The 6,044-nt window shown below is 37.7% G+C and overlaps 1 pseudogene across 1 annotated transcript; it reads right to left on the minus strand.

The window, feature by feature from the left end:
* Window positions 1-411: 411 nt before the first annotated feature.
* Window positions 412-1,806, minus strand: LOC147567904 (protein SOSEKI 5 pseudogene; annotated as a pseudogene). Its single transcript, XR_015237960.1, has 3 exons — window positions 1,556-1,806; window positions 1,405-1,474; window positions 412-1,318 (listed from the first exon to the last, which is right to left on the minus strand). The product of XR_015237960.1 is annotated as a protein SOSEKI 5 pseudogene (transcript).
* Between the last annotated feature and the right edge of the window lie 4,238 nt (window positions 1,807-6,044).

The following is a 6,044-nucleotide window of genomic DNA, read 5'->3' on the forward strand; positions in this document are numbered from 1 at the left end:
CCTACAGCTTCTCGTCTACATCTTTGTACACTGCCTTGGCGCCTTGAATAGGATAAGTGACAATTATAGCTTGCGAAAGGTTGTACACGGGGTGTACTTCAAATGTTTTTCTTTTATTGTCATGGCTCAAGTTCATATTAATACACAGAAAAGATAGATTGTCTGCCTACTTGACAGTATGATATGAGACAAAAGAGGAGAGCATGTTTAAAAGGACCACAGTGCCTTCAAACCCATCTCTTCTCTCTTGTTCTATCATCCAGTGGGCGAAGTGGCGGGTCAAGGAGGCAGGCAACCTAGAATCGCTGTAGCAGAGTATATGCGTATGAAAACTAGGAACTGGGTCATTGAAAACCACATTATGTAGAAGAGAGAGAGAGAGAGAGAGAGAGAGAGAGAGAGAGAGAGGTCTTACTCCGGCCGTCCTGTACTGTAAGAAGATCTTTCCAAGGCTGAAAATTTGTCCTCCTTAATCTCGATTAAGTGCTCATTAGTAGTGTACTCTTTCTCATCCAGTTGAATCCTTGAAAAACTAGGATTTTCAATCAAACAATAATCGAACTCTTTAGAGTTTGAAACAACTTGATTTGATCCTTCTCCACTACCTCCACGAGGTAATCTCGATTTATAGTAAGAAATTAACGAAAATCCTTCGTCTTTCTCATCAATTGAACTGCAATTTACTCCACAAGAAATTAACTGCATTAGTACTGCGGAAGCCTTCAACCTCCCACTTGGATGATGATTATGTACCTTTTGGTCATGAATATGTGAAGATCCATTCACATTAACCTTGTGAACATTGTTACTTGGGTTTTCGAGGGTTTCAGAACTAGATGATGAAGGAGGAGGAGAAATCTCTTCTCTGCTTAGCTCTGTTGTTTGGTGTCGATACTGTCTTTCTTCTCCAATAGAATTTTTTTCTTCTTCTACATCTTTGATTTCATCTTTTTCTTCTCTCATATTTCTTCTCCGTCTTGGTATATCGTCCGTTTGGGTAGCAGCATCGGCCGCTTTTCCAGCTAACTCAATGTTTGACTCCGTCTTGTAAACTTTGTATTCATTGAGATCAATTGAATTCAATGATGGGTTTCTCCTCCGCACAATTGTCACAGGAGAATCCCAATCGTCTTCGGATTCTTGTGTTTCAGTTCGCTTTTCCAAGCTTGAAGTGGAGGATAAAGTTTCATCTGATATGCATGAGTTCAGTGGAGCTTCAAGAAGTTCTGATCCCTTGAGAAAGTATTCTTGGCCGTGTGCCGGATATATGAAATCATTTTCGGACAAGTCTTGCCACACATATCCATTTTTATAGCTCCTGAATCAACAAAAATGAAATCAAACACCCAAAATCAAAATATCAGAGAAGGAAAATTTCAGATTTCAATGGATAGGATAATCTACCGTTTTGAAGACCAAGAATATAGGCTTGCCATTCCTTTCCCCCTCAAGGAGTTCAATCGATTAATGACATCTGAGATCAAAAAAAGAAAAGATTCAGAGAAGAAACACTGAAAAATTAGAGGGTTTGAATTATGTTCTTTGTTTCCATTACCTTTGAGATAGAGTCCCTCAGACGAAGAGAGAGGAACCTCCATGAAATGAGGATGTTCTAGACTACCATTCCTAGATAAGTAATAAACAACAGGAACTCTCCTTTCAGTTTTTGGTTTTAGTTCAGTCAAAATCTTAGCTCTTCCAGGACTTGTTTCTCTTTCTTTCCATTTATTCCGCATTTGCAGCTCCGTTCTTTCTCTCGACCTCACTGCCATTAACAACAAGAATCTCAAAAATAAATCTGATAACCAGTACTCCTAACTCAACCAGGTTTTGGTTAACAGGTTATAAACGCAGAAAAGTAGCCACAACAAGAACTAAAAAACTGTGTCTTTTAGTGAAAGTGTGTCACCATGTCAAAGATTAAGTAAAAATCTACGTAGTTATAGCGTTCTCGCTTCCATCATAGATTTGTGAAGTTTGTTAGATTTGTGAAGTTTGTAGATGAAGATGGAGAAAATGAAAAACTTTGTCCAAGTGAATAGAAAGAGAGAGATGGAGGAAAGGAAGGTGGGAAATTGAGATTTATAAAGGGGGTGGATGAAGGGAAAGGTTCAAGAAAGTGAGTTCAAAATTACCTCTCAAGCAGCTTGAGGGGTTATCTAAAATCCTTGCAATTAAGTTCAATTAATGATTACTAATAACAATAATTTTCTCTTGGTAACATCAAAATTTGTACCACATTTGGTAGCAAAACTGTAATGCGGCTATTCTTTTATAGGTAAGGGTATAAATGTCTCATGGCCACCCCAAAAAAAAAAAAAATTCAATTAAAATCCAAGATTCCAAGTATTATAAACAACAAAAATCATCATTTACGATTACATTGTCTCCTTCCACAAGAGACATCTTTGGACCACCTAACTTACCAAAAATTTCGAAACTGGGAAAGATGATGAAGTAGAAATTATAGCACTGAATATTAAATTCCACGTCAAGAATTAGAATGTGTCTCCTTAAGTGGGGTCAAAAGTGTGGCGAAAAGCGGGTTGAAAGCGTCCCTAGGAATGGGTCCAAAGCGAGTTAGAATGTGGGGTCAAGAGCATCACATACTTCTTCATGTTAACTTTTACGTCTTAGATTTAGTCAAACTTTCAAATCACAACCGCCACATCAGCTGATTTTTTTCAAGAATGGCTAAGAAGTAAGAAATAAGGTTCATATCTATAGCAAGAGATGTACATAATTTCATTCTCTCAACATAAAAGAAAGACGAGGGATAGGCCCAAAATAGGTCTATTCCCGCAAGTATACGGGGTCAAGTTATAGTATAATTTGTAAATCGGGAAATCGTCCCAAGGAATAGGTAGGTAACTTCGGATATTGACGGCGAGTTTAGCCCAATAATCAAAATGTCAATAGCTAACTTAGACTAACACACACACCCCACTTTATAAGTTTGATGATTGATTGGTAAAAAATAAGAAAACGAATAAAACTAAATAAACTAACTAAGAGAGAGGTAAGAAGATATCTAAGGTTATAAAATCCACCGCATAATTTCACTTTATAAAACAAGAACTTAATTACTTAAATCTCTTTTGTATTTACTCGGGATCCAATATAATGAACTATTTGGATTCCGGATGATGTTCTAGATAAAACAATTTTATAATTACTAATTCTAATTGTCTTCCTTATAAAGATTCGGATCACTTAACTATTATTCATCATCTAAAAAGCATACTCCATCTAACAACTTAACGAAAGTATGAAATATCTAATTATGAGGCATGAGTAATGGAAAGAAAATCCAATCCATATAGATAAACAATCAATAGATATTAAAGCACATCAAAGGATTTAATTAATCAAGAACAAGTATTATAAAGATCCAAAATGGGTTTCATTTACAACCTTAGATGACTAAATTAACTATACATGGAATCTAGAATAACATTCATTGACATTGTAAAATAAATGAAAATACTAAGAAATTAATGGAAAGAAATCACCAATCAAATTCCATATCCCCATGTATCTCTAATTTGTCTAAGATTTGCTCCATTTGTGCTCAAGAATCTTACTCCAAGAATTCCAAGTAATAGCTATTTTATTGCACCCAAATAAGAAAAAGAAAGAGAAGGAAGAAATTAGATGTAGAAAGAAGTTAGAAAGAAGAGATGAAAGGGGATAAAGATGATAGAAGAATATGGAAGAAAGAAGGAGAAGACTATTAATGGAAGAAAGAATAGTGGTAGAGATGAAGTATTAGTAGAGAAAGATGGAAAAATAATGGAGAAAATGAATTTAGTAGTAGAGAAGAGAGAAAGAAATAGGTAAGAAGGGATAGGTTGAAGAAAGAAATAGGTAAGAAGAGGATTGAGAGGATGATTTTAGTTAGAGAAAGAAAAGTAGAGAAAGAGAAGGTAAGGGAATAGAGAAGAGGGATTGAGAGGGTTTGCAAGTCTAGGTTTTAATAGAGGAGGAAAAAGGTATTATATAGGGTTAGGATTTTTGGTAGAAAAGGGATAAAATGGGAAAGATGGTTTAGGTGAAATTGGGGTTTTTGTGCCCATTTGTGCAAGAAGGGTTGGCTGGTTTTAACAAAAGTGAAATGGAGGAGGACATGTGGCGGCTGGGAGAGGAGTAAGGAAAATTTCGGATGTTAAGGTACACCGCGGCTAATGAGACGGAGTGCGGCAGCAAGCAGGGAGCGTCGGATGAAGGAAAGCCCGCATCTGGATGGTCAAGATAAGGCCACGTGGTCGGGAGCACAGAAGCTAAGCAGCTTCGGGTGCACGGGATAAGAAATGAAGGACGGGATGCACAGGAGCCGTTGGATTTTGAAGACACGGAGGGTAACGGCTGCGATTAAAACGCGAGCAAGGGACTACCGGATTAAACTGGAACGCGCTACACTGGATCATGCTCATAGGTCTCATTTTGTTACTCAGCGGGAATACGGGAACCGGATGTAACGGCCTCCGGATCTGGACACGTGGGTATCTGGACACGTGTCGGCTGTTGGTGCGGCATCAACTTCACCCGTTAGATCAAAGAAACGCGGAGGCCAACGTATCAGATTATAACGTTGGTTCCTTTTCGATATTCAGCATAAACACGGAACCCCGATGTGACGACCTCCATATTGCGCCACGTGCCAAAAGTATACCGCGAGCCCGAAACTATGCCCGACATCGTCCCGCTAGTCAACCTGATTTGACTCCATCTTGGACTTTGCCTAGTTCGCTCATCCGGACTCCGATTTAACTTCCGTTTTCTCCTACGGACTCGTCTCGACCTCTACTTTTCAACCACGCACTGACCTTAGCTAAATTACCAGAATATCCTTGACTTCAAATGACTAAAATACCCTTCATTCATCTTTTCCTCGTTTTTAACCGTTTTTCACACCTAACTCTGCAAAAGACACCTAATCAAGAAAACCAACCATTTTATTATAATAAAGACTCGAAACCGACTAACTTGGCTAAATTAAACGACTTAGATGGGAAATTTTCATGACCCATCAAACATCCCCAAACTTAGATTTTGCTAGTCCTCGAGCAAAACAAAACAAAAGAAAAGACCTAACTCACTTTCGGAGGCATCCCGGTTGCATTTAGCGTATGCAACAAGCCGTTAAACCCCTAGGTTGCCCTAGTGGACGAGTGTGGTCTCGTGAGGGTTTCCATAGATGACACCCACAAACATCATGGTTTCAAATACACAAGGGTCCAAAATCCAAATCGTAGATAAGCATGATTGATATAGTAAAGGGTTTAAGCATGTCAACACATAATGAATCAAGTAAATAAGCTCTTGTAAAAGCTAAAGGTCTTTTCACTAATGGTCTTACCCTAAAATGCAAGTGTCATACCATAATGAGCACATCTATGTTCCGAAGTCAGAAAACCTTGATTCCCAAGTTTGTACATTTCGCCTCGACTTCGGCCTCACGGACATACACTCCAAAAATGAAATCACTCAAGAATGGTTCGCTCGTATGTGTGAGTGTGATCACGACTATAGACTCAACACATAAAAAGGGGTGAGGACAACATTTTGGAACAAATGATCTTCGAAAAGGAATTAGCCACTATATAGAGTGGGGAAGCTCACTCACCCTTCTCACTCATTCTACCCTATTAAGATGCCTTCAAAAGGTTAGCGGATACAATAGATGATGTGATGGTGGTGGATTCCCGAGAATTTCGACCTCTTCCTTATGGTAGAACCTCTTAAGCATCTCAACATTTGTTTCTTGCTTCGAATACTTATTCATGAACAAAAACACCAACACATATATAAAATCACATCACTCACACAAAAGAGCTGACACATGCTCAAACATACACAAAAATCACTTTATTTCACTATTTTTTTTAATTTTTTTTTTCTTCATATCACTTTTTTTTTCATTTTTTGTTCATTCTTTTTCATTTTTTTTTCTTTTTCTTTTTTTATATCTTTTCATAACACAAATACAATCAACCAAAACAAAATACAACACACACAATTCTATTCTTGCAATCAACTTTTCA

This window comes from Eschscholzia californica, unplaced genomic scaffold (assembly GCF_041429995.1).
Source record: "Eschscholzia californica isolate CP2 unplaced genomic scaffold, dmEscCali1.0.p SCAF_1, whole genome shotgun sequence".
Classification (NCBI taxonomy): Eukaryota; Viridiplantae; Streptophyta; class Magnoliopsida; order Ranunculales; family Papaveraceae; genus Eschscholzia; species Eschscholzia californica.